Here is a 13,275-nt window from a genome sequence, read left to right on the forward strand (position 1 = left end):
AAGCCCAAGTATGGAACATGTAGGACTTTCGAAAAGGAAGAGGAGGAATGGTTTGGCAATACTGGCAAAGTTCCAACACCACTAATAGACATTGAACAGATGTCACCAATAGTGATTGTGGACTAGTGATAGGTTGGTATGCGAGAAATCTCTATGGGCTCCATTCCCCTTCTCTTATGCAGGGCCATCTGAGGTAGTTGTCTATTGCTATACTCTCCCCTGCTTGTGCACTTTCTATTCCATAGGTTCCTTTCCATCCCCCATCCTCTCCTTTGGTGGTTCCCTCATACTTGCCATTCCTTTTAGAGGGGAACCACATTGGTGATGTGGCTGTGGATTCCTTGGCCCCTAGTGTTTCAAAGGGGGATTTCTAGGATTGTGAGGAGCTTTTTCATCAGCGGTCTATGTTGATGGTCTTCTTTGGCCTTTAGCCACATCTTAGGATTTGAGAGGGGGTGTTAGCAATCATGTTTGTCATGCATTGTCATCTACTACCTCTGAGACTCAGTCTAAGTTAGACGGGGACATTAGGAGCTTTGACATGTTTACCGTATTTTGACAGAAGAGGCAGCTCAATCTAGAGCATGCATGTCTTTTTTAGTTGGTTTAGGTGTTTTCACATTGGCTGGTGCATTTCTTTTCTCATCTTTGGTTATGTTCACACCATAGGATGAGGGCGATAACCATTTTTTATTGGCAGTTGCATTTTCTGCAGCATTCATTGCAGGTTGGCCAGCATTTATGGTCTCTTTTTTCAGCAGTTGGCCAGTTTTGGGGATTTTCAGCTCTATATAGCTGCCCCTCCTATCTGGCAGATTCATTCTTCTTTCTGGCAGGCTCACACATGTTCAGATTCCTGCATTCTTCTTCGTCTGGGTGAGGAATGTGGGATGCACACTCCGTCACAGTCTCTGTCTTGCCCTCATTGACACCTTGGGCTGCATGCAACGTCTGATCAGTCCTCTTTGTATTCAGTTTTCCTGCATTGTTCAATGCAGATTTTTCTTCTCTTCCTGCTGTTTCTTCTCCTCTACTTTTCTCTCCGTGTTCGTGATTTTCTTCCGTTGTGCACTCTCACATGTCTTGCTTGGAGTTCCCCCTTCCATTCAACATCATATGGAACATGCTATAATTAGCAGCATGTATCTTGTTTGTTGGAGAAAACAAAATGGCTGTGAAGGATCCTTTCTGCTGTTTTTTGATCCCCTTGGTGATTTAAATGTGTGCATTGCTCTGAAGTCTAGACTGATGTAAGGCAACATGTCTTGAAATTTTGAGGACAAGAATGTGAATGCGTGTCTGCAGGTGAAGCAGTTAAAGGTGGAGCTCTCGAGAGCTCTTGAAGTGAGAAGGGCAGCAATGCTCAGGTTGTGATGCTTTTGTGGGACTCTATGTTGTCATATAAGTATCGTTTGTTTGTAATGGAAGGATTTCATGTTTTATAGGTTTGTAATGGTGGCGTTACTTCATGCTCATTACCAGGGAGAAGGAACTTGAAGCTGCTTTCATGGAATTGGTTAGAGAAGATAACAGACGATTGCTCTCTGCAAAGGTTAGGATGCATTTTTTGACACTGTTCGTTAGGTATTTTGAATATCTTAATATCAACAATTTTGCTAAGGGCTTGTGTAGCTAACAAAACCTGCATCATGCTTATAGAGATTATAAGATAGACATCTGGGATTGAGGTTTGACGTTGAAAATTTATTGGGCCTGCTTCTAGGTCTCGGTCAGAATGTATGTTCATCAGCATTCTGTTATTATGGTACACATCCTGTCCTAGCTCTGCACTCTGTTATTTTGGTACACATCAAGAGGGGCTTGGCCCCTTGACATTGAAACCTCTGGATTTCAAGATGGCATTTGCTAGGTTTATATCTGAACACATACTTAGGGGTTGCAATTTTGAATGGGTCTTGACTCTCTGTAACATTGAAAGCCACTTAACAGTGTATGAGCAAGTGGGAGGACATGGAAAAGGATTGGAACTAAAGAAATATTGAACTGCAGAAAGATTATTAACATAGGCTTCATATAGGGAAACTACTGGTGAATCTTTTACATAGAGCACCTTGAGTGCAACTTTGTATGAAGCCTTCTTATTAAATCAAACCTCACAATTTTGCATCTTGCTTCTTTCCTTAGTGCTAAGGTCTGAATTTCTCAATTCGTTGTGTCCATGATTTCTCTCTTTGCATCATCTAGCTCCCTTTAGTTCTTACGTTTAATCCACAAAAGAGGTGGGACAGGTGATTGGAAAAAGTCTGACTGGCAATCCAGATGACTTGTAAACAAGAAAGGTGAAGAAGAGAGTTGACGCAGCCACAAGCTGTCCTCAACAGTGTTCCAACAAAGACCCAACAAAGGCCTGTAAAAAAGGTGACAAGGAGGTGGAAAGCCTGTTAGAAGAAAAGCATACTAGCCCTTTGAAAGGGACAGGAGAAAGAAGAAGGGACATGAGAAAACTTGACTGAAGTTTCATATACTGCTTGTCATCCACTGGGAGACAGTGAAGAGTGTTTTCAAGGAGGGCACCTCAAAACGAGTTGGGTTTGCCAATGTAGCACTATCATTTCGCTTGTAAAAATTGTTGGCTTTCAAGATTTACAAATCAGGATGTTTCAGTTGTGACAACGTCTTACAAATGAATTTGAGGATGGAAAAAAACTTAAAAGCTTATTACAGCAGCAACATGTCAAGTCATACAGAGAATTTTTAACATGATTCAGTTATGATGCATTCCCTTTGTTTGTATCTCACACATTTGGGCAGTGGGCACAGAGAGAACTTAAGATATGAGAGCCTCAGCAGCTGTGTACATCAATGCAATTCGACATCCAGAATAGATCCTATTTGATAGGTTCACAAACCTTAAGCACTCTGTTATGTAGGCAGTGCATCACTGCAGCTCCCACCTGCACACTTAACGAGTAAGCATCTAGTAGGAGGTGAAGAGCTTTTATTTCTGTGGAAACAGGTCTCAAACTGCATGCAAGCATAAAATCTCAGGTCAAGCCCTAAATCTTAGCAATCAACGTTTGTGTATGCAGTCTCACTTTGGTTGTTAGGGTGATGTAAGTTGTTGATTTAAGGCTACAGATCCAAGTTTGCAATAACAAAAGGACAAACCTTCTCAATTCTTGTGGACTTGCATGCCTACAACCTACTTCATCCTCAAGTACAAACTCTCTACTCCAGCCAAAAATGCCAACACCAACTTGGAAGACTCTACACTTGTCTACTACATAGTAGGCGACCACACCCTCGTATAAGTCCAAGTACTTCCTAAGATGACTCAAATACTGTGGGCTTTGATCGAAGTAACTCTGTCCCCTACAAATGCAGCACCGCATATCTCACATAGAGGGGCCTCTTCACAGGCCTCTTCACAAACATATCAAGGTGAGGATTTGACATGCCTACGACTGGAACAGTGGAAGGAGCACACGCTTTGAATGCTTAAGTCATGGAAGGAGGAAGAGTGGGAAATATATAAAGCTGGGAAGTTGATTATTCTGAGGGCCAACCCAGATAGTGATTACACTTTTTTGGTAGATGATCATCGAGGATGGTCTCGGTGCCCTCAATAGTTTGCAATAGGCAGAGCCTAGGATCATTACACCTTAGTAATTGAGCACTTTGTACATGCTCGTGGTACATTGGCTTTGTTTGTCCACACGTTCAAGAGGGCCTTATGTGGGGGATTTTCAGATAGCTCGATTGATCAACTATTGTGCTGCTTTTTAGAAATGGGAAGATCCCATGATTCCAGCAACTAGTAGACCATAATGGATTAGGGGCTTGAATAAATGATGAGGATGTGAGATACTGGATGGTTTGATAGCTAGCTGCTGCTGCTGACCTGCAAAAGAAGCGCATGCATGCATTGGCTTGATTATAGGCATTGGAGTGACTTCATTGCAGGGTTCCTGAGGTGTGCCAGTTGAGCAGGGTTCCTGTGGTGTACCAGTTGAGTAAGTGTGAGCTTTCAAAAAGAATGAAGAAAGGGAGTTGCCAAATGGCATAACATGCTGCTGTAGAAATCAACTTGAGGGATGGACATGATCATGAAGGGGATAAAAAGGGTGGGAGTGCTAAGTTGCTAAGTTCCAACACGATGAGGAGAGCAGGGAGGAAATGTCAGGGCAGGCATGGAGAAAAGCATAACGGCTGGGGATTGGTTGGCATCAATTGGCAAGGAATTGTAATGTAAGGGGAACAAGAGGATGAGGTGATTGGGAAAGCAGGGTTTGGTGATGGTGAGGGTGGGAAGAAGCTTTGTCGGTTAAGCAGCAAGTAGGTGCATAACTTTGCTGCAATATACTTTGATACTTTACCATTGAAGTTTCAATGAGAAAATGCTTTGTCACTATTGGCTTGTGGAGGTCAGTGCTGTCTATAAAGGGTTCTTGATGAATAAAAATCTCTATACTCAATGGTCCCCAAAGGTTAAAAGTGGCTAGGACTTTCCAGATTCTGATTTGGCTTGATTATTTTGTACTACCTTGTAAGTGGAGATACTTTACAAAGTCCTTAGTTATATCAAGGATCACAATCATGCCAACATAATTGCTTCAGTTTGGAACTGTATGTACTCTTAAAAGTAGGTTTTCACTTTGTGGATCCCGTGCAATGTTTGCTTGTGGCAGTAGTGACATATTGAGTCTGATTGATTGGATTGCTATAAAGAAATACCCTAATAAATGAAAGCGTATGACAAAGTATAAATTCAAAAGAATACAATTAGTTTTAGGGTAACTGGGAGACAATGAACACAATGGAATTTGAATGAATGACTGAATATACAATATACAATGCTCATGCAGCAAGCAAACTGCGTAGGAATGAAAATTGTTCCTCGAACTCTTGTGTCTCGAGGACTGAGGCAAAAGTGTTGACCTGGAGAGTGTTGTAATCTTGATGGATCCTGAAACGTAGGAGAGCAGCCTCCAAAGATGTATGGCAGCAACAAACGCAACAATAGATATTGGATTTGTGATGACAGACCGAGTAGAGAAACATAGCAGTAAAATGCCACAATTAAACACAGCAATAAATGCTGCAGCAAAATGGTAGCAATAAAATGCAGGAAGTGGCACAGGTTGCAAGGGAGAGGGTGGAAAGAAGTTGTGGATGGTTGAAGAAAGCTTGGGGCAGCTTTGACTGAGATGTCCTTTGGGAATGGGGTATGAACAACAAAGTTCTAGCACCTGAAACCTGCAATAACAACATTGAGGCTGAATGGAGGGCAGCCTATCTTTTTGTAGAAAGTTTTGAGACCTCATACCGCTCATCGTTTTAAAACTCTATCGAATCATGTATCAATTTAGGGATTTGATTAATTAAAGAAATTTTGGGGTTGTTTAAGTGCCCAATTCACCATGTAATACTTATGCTAGTTCAACACCCCGTCTCAGGCCCAAAAGTTGAGCTAGAAAGGAAGCCTAATCCAAAGTTTTGAGTGTTTTTGGTTTTTATGAGTTTTTGCCCCAAGGCGTCTCACTCCAAAGTAGCAAGGGCATTAGACAAAGGGTGCACAGTGATTGCCCAATGGCCTACCAAGACTACAGAGGCCATGTTTATCTGACCAAGGGATTTCAAGTAGTCACCCCAAAGTGGCCAAGCCATTGAACAAAGGGTGCATGTCAGTTGCTCAGTGGTCTACCAAGTCATGCAAAGATGGATGGAACCTCAATGACCTTTTTTTCTTCTTTTTTTTGGTTTGACAATGATTTAAAAAAAGAGAGAGGTAGCAATTGATTAAGTAATGGACTGAAGACAAGTACCTAGTGTTATGAGAGCATTAAAATGTGCTTGAGAGACTAGAATAGATGCAAGATTTGTTACAAGGATTTTGATTAAAAAGCGATCCCATGTAGGGGCATAAGATACAATGATAACTTAACAAGATATGGAAAATCCCACAACCCGGGATCATAGGTATAGACAATAGGACTCAATACGATATAAAGGATCCTACAACCCGGGATCGTAGGTATGGATATAAGATATCAGAATTGCAAGATTTCCCTTGGCGGGGATGAACAAGATACAAGATAGTACTGGACAAGATCTCGTACTATGAGATTACAAGGGGACAAGGCAACAGGAGTATAATGGAAGACAAGACAAGAGTAGATATCATGACTAGACAAGAACTAGAATTGAAACTTGAAGTTACTTACTTGGAGGTCTCGACTCCTTGAGCTCCCAAGACTGGTATTGGCAACACTGAGGAGCTCTATGGCCAGTTCCTCCTTTTATAGGTGTTGGAGGGTGGCTAAGGATCTTCTAGTATGTTCCATGATGACATCATCAATGATGCAGATGATGATATGATATATCTCGTAGAAGGTTCTATGATGACATCATCGATGATGCAATCGACAACATGATATATCTTTTAGAAGGTTCTATGATGACATGACAAGGGTTGGTTCGCATGGTTGACTCGAGGATGTCCTGTTAAGGATGTGTTCGCATGGAGTGTGGATTCGTATGGCACGAGCAAGAATTAATCCGTACACTTGATCATGACATGTTTGTGACATCACCCCCTCCTCTAGCGACGAGTTCCACGAGAAGCGGCTTGGTGGTTAGGTCCAAGTCTTGTTAGATTTCTCTTGTGAAATTCTTTAACTTTGAGAGATACTCTTTGAAGATATTCTGCAAGTTCCCAAGCGCAATCATTGATGTCATATCCTTTCCAGTGAACAAGGTATTCCAATCGACCTTGGTTAACCCTTGAGTCTAAGACATGCTTGACCTCAAATTCTTCATGATCTTGAATCTGGACAAGTGGTGGGGGATTTGATCTCTCTCCTCTCTATGGTAAGTCATGGTATGGCTCGAGCAAGGAAACATGGAAGACTGAATGGATCTTCATGGTGCTGGGGAGTTGAAGTCGGTAAGCAACTGGGTTGATTTGGGCTATGATAGTGAAGGACCCAAATTTCAGGTGGTCTAGCTTGGTGGAGGGCCTTGTTGTTTGGAGTTTATGCTTGAGTAACCATACTTTGTTACCGACTTTGTATGCTAGATGTTGGAGATGATGCTAGTTCACATAGCGCTTGTAATGATTTTGAGCCTTTTGGATTTGTTGCTTGAGTTCTTGGTATTTATCTGCGAGGTATTGAGGTTTATCTCAGCAGGTAGCATGGTTCTTTACTTGATTGGAGAGATGTACATCCATCCTTGGATGCTGGCCATAGTTTGCAAAGAAAGAAGTTTGCTTGGTAGATGCATGGATACTATTATTATAAGCAAACTCTGCAAAGGACAAACCAATCATTCTGATGGTAGTTGATAGTGCAGTGGAGATATTGTTCCAAGACTTAAATGATCCGTTTTGTTACACTATCTGTTTGTGGATAACTTGGACTCCAAGGAGGTTGCAAAGGCTCTTTCAAAAACTAGATATGAATCGGGGACCCCTATCGTTGATGATGTTTTCTTATGGGAGTCCATGTTATGTGAAAATGTGTTAAGAGGTAGAGTCTAGCAGTAACTGTACCTGTGATAATCTTGGTGGTAGGGATGAAATGTGCCATTTTTGTGAACCTATCTACCACAACAAGAATAGAGTCTTATTTGTCTGATTTGGGAAGATATGTTATGAACACCCAAGAGCCACAAAAAATCTCTTGAAATAAGCTCTAAGGTCTTATTAACTCCAAAGTGTCATGATACTGGGGTGCCATGGCGTTGTTGGAGTACCTGGAGTCTCCGCTTTTGTGGAGAGATGTAAAGTAGATCCTTTTAGTACAATAATCCATTAGTTTCTTGAAACTCACAAACTTCATTTCCTTTTCCCTCTTGATTTTTTCTCTTGACATTGTTGGCCAAAACATCATGTGCCATAGCTTCATGGATTAACTGGATCAAGGTAGGGTTGTCTTGGTGACAATAGGAGATGGCTGCTAGTTGGAGGTGCTTTGGCTTGAGTAGTATTGCTCGTTGTTGATTAAAAGCTTGTTCTCCCTTCTTAGGTGCCAGGTAGGATCTTCTTGATAAAGCATTTGATTGGCATTGTTGGCGTCGTGGGCCATAGATGATGACAAAGTCAAACATAGATAAGAAATTACTCCAGCGGAATTGTTTTCGATTGAGGATGCGGGTTGTCATAAAGTATTCTAGATTTTTGTGATCTAAATAGAGGATAAGTTTATGGATTGTACCCTCTAGATGATGACACCAAGTATCAAAGGCATCTACAATGGCAAGGAGTTCTTTGTTATGGATCTGATAGTTAATCTCTGGAGGGGAGAACTGCCTTGAGTGGAATGCCTCTCGATGCATATTGACTATTATCCCCATACTGGGACAAGATGGCTCCTAAGGCATAGTCTGATGCATTGGTTTCCCAGAAAGATGGCTTGGTAGGATTTGGATAGACTAAAATTGGGGCAGTGGTGAAAGCGGTCTTCAGGGTTTGGAAGGCCTTCTTGGCTTTTGGGGTCCATGAGAACTTTGAGTTTCCTGTGAGTTTAGTGAGTAATGTGACTATCTTTGAGTAATCCTCGATAAATATCCTGTAGAAGTTGGCAAAGCTAAGGAAACATTGGACATCACGGACACATGTAGATGTCTACTAGTCAAGAATAGTCTCGATCTTCTTGGGGTCCATGAAGATTCCTCTCTGGGAGACATTGTACCCTAAGAATTTCACTTCTGTTTGATGGAAAAAGCATTTCTCAAGTTTTGCATATAGTTCTTTTTCTTTGAGCTTTTTCAAAACTAATTTTACATGGCGCTCATACTCCTTTGGATCTTTTGAGAATATCAAAATATCATCCAAGTATATACTATAAAATCATCTAGATGCTCTTGGAAGATATCATTTATCATATGTAGGAGCATTGGTGAGAACGAATGGCACAACAACACAACCTTGTGTCGAAGGTTGTATTCCATTCGTCTCCTTCTCTGATCCATACAAGATTGTAAGCCCCTCGTAGATCAATCTTTGTGAAGATCTTGGCTTTTCCAAGGCGTTCCAAGAGCTCTAGTATCAACAGCAAAGGGTATCGATTCTTGATTGTTATCTTGTTGAGTTCTTGATAATCCACACACATTCGAAGTGACCCGTTTTTCTTCTTCACAAACAGAATTGGGGCTCTTGGTTGAGCTCCCTAATGAAGTTCTATAGCACAATCATATGGTCTATGCTCGGGCAAGAGATCTGCATTCTTTTTTTCAAAGATATCTTAGAATTCTTGATACTCGCTTGGTAGCTTGACTGACTCATCCTTACTAGATTCTTGAGTTGGTATATGATACATCATGTAGATCAGTTGTTGCCTTATTGTGTGCATAAATGCTTTGGCTCCTAGATATACCAACTTTTTTTGATTTTCACGATGTGTAATATTTTGCTTAACCCAATCAATTGTTGGGTCGTGTTTCTTTAGCCAAGGCATCCCAAAGATGATTGGATTGTGGGATTGGATAAGACATTAAAGTATATACGAGATTTGTGATCGCTAAAGTGCAGGATTGGTCTTTGGGAGTATTGAAATCTTGTATCTATTCACCAAGCCATCATCAATGAAATATGCGGAGGTCTCGGAGTCGACAAGGGCTTTGAGGGAAAGGGTCTGTCTCAGAAGGATCATTTGGACTGTGACAAGGAAAGTTTCCAGGAGTGTGGTTGGAGTCGAGAGACTCTTTTTTATATCAAGGTTCGGTTTTACGGTCTCATTTACAACCGGACATCCTCATTTTCTTACTCAAAGATAGTTGCAGCAACTCTTGGGTTTTTTGCCCTCTTATTTGGGCAATTTAGGGCGATGTGTCTAGGGTTCCACAATATAGGCATAGAAGATTCTCTCTTCGTCTTTGCTTTTCTTGTGGGGTCAAGAGGTGGAATTTAGTACTATCTATATCGGTTCGGGTCTTGGTTTGTTCTTTGATTGGGTCTCTGATTGGGGCAGGGTTCCATTGGTGAGGCCTTTATTCTTCTCACTTTTCTTGTTTCCTCTCAAACAATTGATGTCATCTCGAAGATCCCATCTGAATTGACTGATAAAATACTCCTTATGCCAAGTGAGGTTACTGATTAATTGCCTAAATTTAGACGTATAAGTAGAGGCAGGGCGGTTACCATGTCTTAGCTTCCGAAGTTTTGTTTCTGCCCCTCAACTAGTGTATGCATCTCCAAATGTGGAAGTGAATATGCAGAGAAACGTCTCATAGTTATGAAGTACTGACATATTCTTTTTGCAAGATTGGGATGAACCTTGATAAAGCTTGACCACAAAGCAAAGTCCCAATGAATCCAACCTTGGAAGCGTCATCTAAATACCTATCCGGTTGCATGCGGATATAGAGCTTTACTTGTTGCACGAATTCCTAAATTTCAAACGATCACCATTGAACTTCTGTGGCATGTTGATCTTGGGTTCTCTTGTTGAGGTTTGATAAACATGCGGAATCAACTGATCACTTCCTCTGTTGTTCTGCAAGTCTCAGATCTAGTCTTGTATCTCTTGAAGCGCAGGGTCTAGATGCATAGGGTGTTCTATTTGAAGTTGCGCTGCTTGTTCATTCAAGTCTTGCATTTGTTGTCGGAGGTTTGGAAGGGAGGTCATGATTCTTTCAAGGGTTGCCTCCATGGTGCTCAATAGGGCAAAAAAGTAGTCTTGCCAAACTGTTATGGGAGCACTAGACTGTGCTCGAGAGACTAGACTAGATGCAAGATTTATTACAAGAATTTTGATTACAAAGCAATCCCATATAGGGGCACAAGATACAATGATAACTTAACAAGATACGGAAAATCCAACAGCCTGGGACTGTAGGTATAGACAACAGGAGTCGATAGGATATGAAGAATCCCACAACTCGAGACCGTAGGTATGGATACAAGATATCAGAATTACAAGATTTTCCTTTGCAGGGATGAATAAAATACAAGATAGTACTAGATAAGATCTCGTACTATGAGATTACAAGGTGACAAGGCAACGAGAGTATAATGGAAGACGTGACAAGAGTAGATACCATGACTAGACAAGAACCAGAATTGGAACTTGAAGTTACTTACTTGGAGGTCTCGATTCCTTGAGCTCCTAAGACTAGCATTTGCAAGACTGAGGAGCTCTATGGTGAGTCCCTCCTTTTATAGGTGTTAGAGGGCGGCTAAAGATATTCTAGAACGTTCCATGATAATATCATCGATGATGTAGGTGATGATATGGCATATCTTCTAGAAGGTTCTATGATGACAATATTGACGATGCAGGCGATGTTATGGCATATCTTTTAGAAGGTTCTATGATGACATGACAAGGGTCAGTTTGTATGGTTGGCTTGAGGATGTCCTGTTAAGGGTGCGTTCGTATGGGGTGTGGATTCATATGGCATGAGCAAGAATTAATCCATACACTTGATCATGGCATGCACGCGACAACTAGTCCCAAAGGCTTTCACAAAACAAACAGGCTATCCCTACCACTATTGGATGTCGATGACGAAGAAATAGGCTAATGGAATGTGGGATAAATATGGGGGATATGTGGAGAGATAAAAAAGATTTGTGGAGAGTAAGCTAGCAAGGCTAGGCAAGCTAAGGGATCTGCCATGGAGATTGCCATTTGCAATCTGCGAATATGGTGAATTCAGAAAGATTGAAAAGGGATAAATGTGCGTAGATGCTTGTTTATAGAACAAAATGCCAATGCACTGGAGTTATGTAAGAGGGAGTGCAGGTGTGATTATGCTTATGCAAAATGCCATGCAACGGTGTCACTTGGGCAATGCCCTTGTAGGGAAAATTTTCACTTGTCCAAGTTGTTGGGTATTTCACTTACACCCATGCTCACATAGGAGTGTAAGTGATAAGTAGGACACTGGGGCACTTTTTACTCTCGGTAGGAGAGGTTTTTTCCCTCAGACTTATGGTATTATTTTGTATGTGCTTATGACACAGACTTACGGGCACTTACCGTGTTCGGGTGTGAACACCTGCTACAACCCTAAGGTTTAAGGGTTGTACCTTGTACTTTTAGTTAGTACTCCTCAGTCTATTGCATTGGGTGTCGTGCTTCACTCTCACAATGTCTACTGAGTTTTTGTGCTGAGCTTCGATCTTGCCCTCTTCTCACATTTGGTATCAGAGCAGCGTTGGCTCTGTTCAGTTGAAGCTCAAGTTCTCCTCAGCTCAATTCTGCCCTGTCAGATTTGCCACGACTTGCAGCAGCTCGATTGCTCCTTGTGCCACATGCCAGTTTGCTATACTAGCCACGTCTTGACAACACGCCCGTTAGTCTCACTCTAAAGAGCCAGACGTCAGTTGTTGCCATGCCAGTTCAGTCTGCCCCGCCACTCATCAGACGTACGTTAGTCGCTCCACCCATCAACAACAGCCACAACGCCTGCTTGCAGTTGCTACGCCCGTCAACATGAGTCGCTACACCCATCAAAAGTACATAGTGGCGCCTATACCCGCCTCCTATACCTGCCTATCGTCAGTGACAGTACCCACATCTGAAGCGCCGCCTGTACCTGCGTCTGCAGTGCCGCCTGTACCCGCCTTTTGTGTTGCGCTCATCTCGACCAGCGCCCTGCCCTTGCGTGCTGCGCCGTTCCTGTCAGACCATGCCAGCTCACAGCAGTTTTGATGCCCACTAGCCTCCGACGTCCAGCCCACCCAATAGTCCTCACGTTAGCCACGTCACCCCCTGTGACACTTGCCTGTCGTCAGCGACAGCCCCCCATCAAAGAGGTATTTTTTTTTCAAAATTTTTTATCCTTTTATTCTCCAGAATAAATTTCTGGAAGGAGGGGTTCCTACACAGCAGGCACAGAATTCAGGAAACGTGTCTGGGACACATTGGATGCAAATTTTTTGGGCACATTTATAAAATTTTTTGGGGCTTTTATGTTTTCTGAGGACATTGGCATACGTACTGCAGTTACAGTCACTGAAAGACTGTTTTGAACAGATCTGAAGCAAGAAAATTTGGGGATTTTGCTGGTACAGTGTTGCTGAACACTGGTTGCACCTTGGATTGCATGTATTACAGATAGTTTTGACAGAGTGCACCTCTATACACTAATTGCAGAAAGTTATTTCCTGCAATTTCTGGGAATTTTCAGATTTCCAGTTCGGTTCCGCTTCGACATTGCTCTTTTGCCTTTTTTGGTAATTGATAATCATGGCAAATCAGGGAGGAGATGTCTTCACCTATGTATCCAAGGAGGACAGATTGGATGGAAATAACTATTCACTTTGGTCCTTCATGATGAAGAATGTACTTGTGGGAAAAAATCTTT

At 41.9% G+C, this 13,275-nt stretch overlaps 1 pseudogene across 1 annotated transcript in view; it reads left to right on the forward strand.

Annotated features, from left to right (window-relative positions):
• LOC148014354 (uncharacterized) overlaps positions 1-13,275 on the forward strand; it is a 109,501-nt pseudogene that overhangs the window by 60,416 nt on the left and 35,810 nt on the right. Inside the window, exons 12-13 of the transcript XR_015688596.1 lie at positions 1,306-1,367; positions 1,483-1,552. The product of XR_015688596.1 is annotated as an uncharacterized LOC148014354 (transcript). The remainder of the gene's footprint in view (positions 1-1,305; positions 1,368-1,482; positions 1,553-13,275) is intronic.

The sequence above is a fragment of the Lygodium microphyllum genome, chromosome 25, assembly GCF_053477565.2.
Source record: "Lygodium microphyllum isolate KBCC chromosome 25, Lygodium_microphyllum_v1.1.10, whole genome shotgun sequence".
In the NCBI taxonomy this organism is placed as follows: domain Eukaryota; kingdom Viridiplantae; phylum Streptophyta; class Polypodiopsida; order Schizaeales; family Lygodiaceae; genus Lygodium; species Lygodium microphyllum.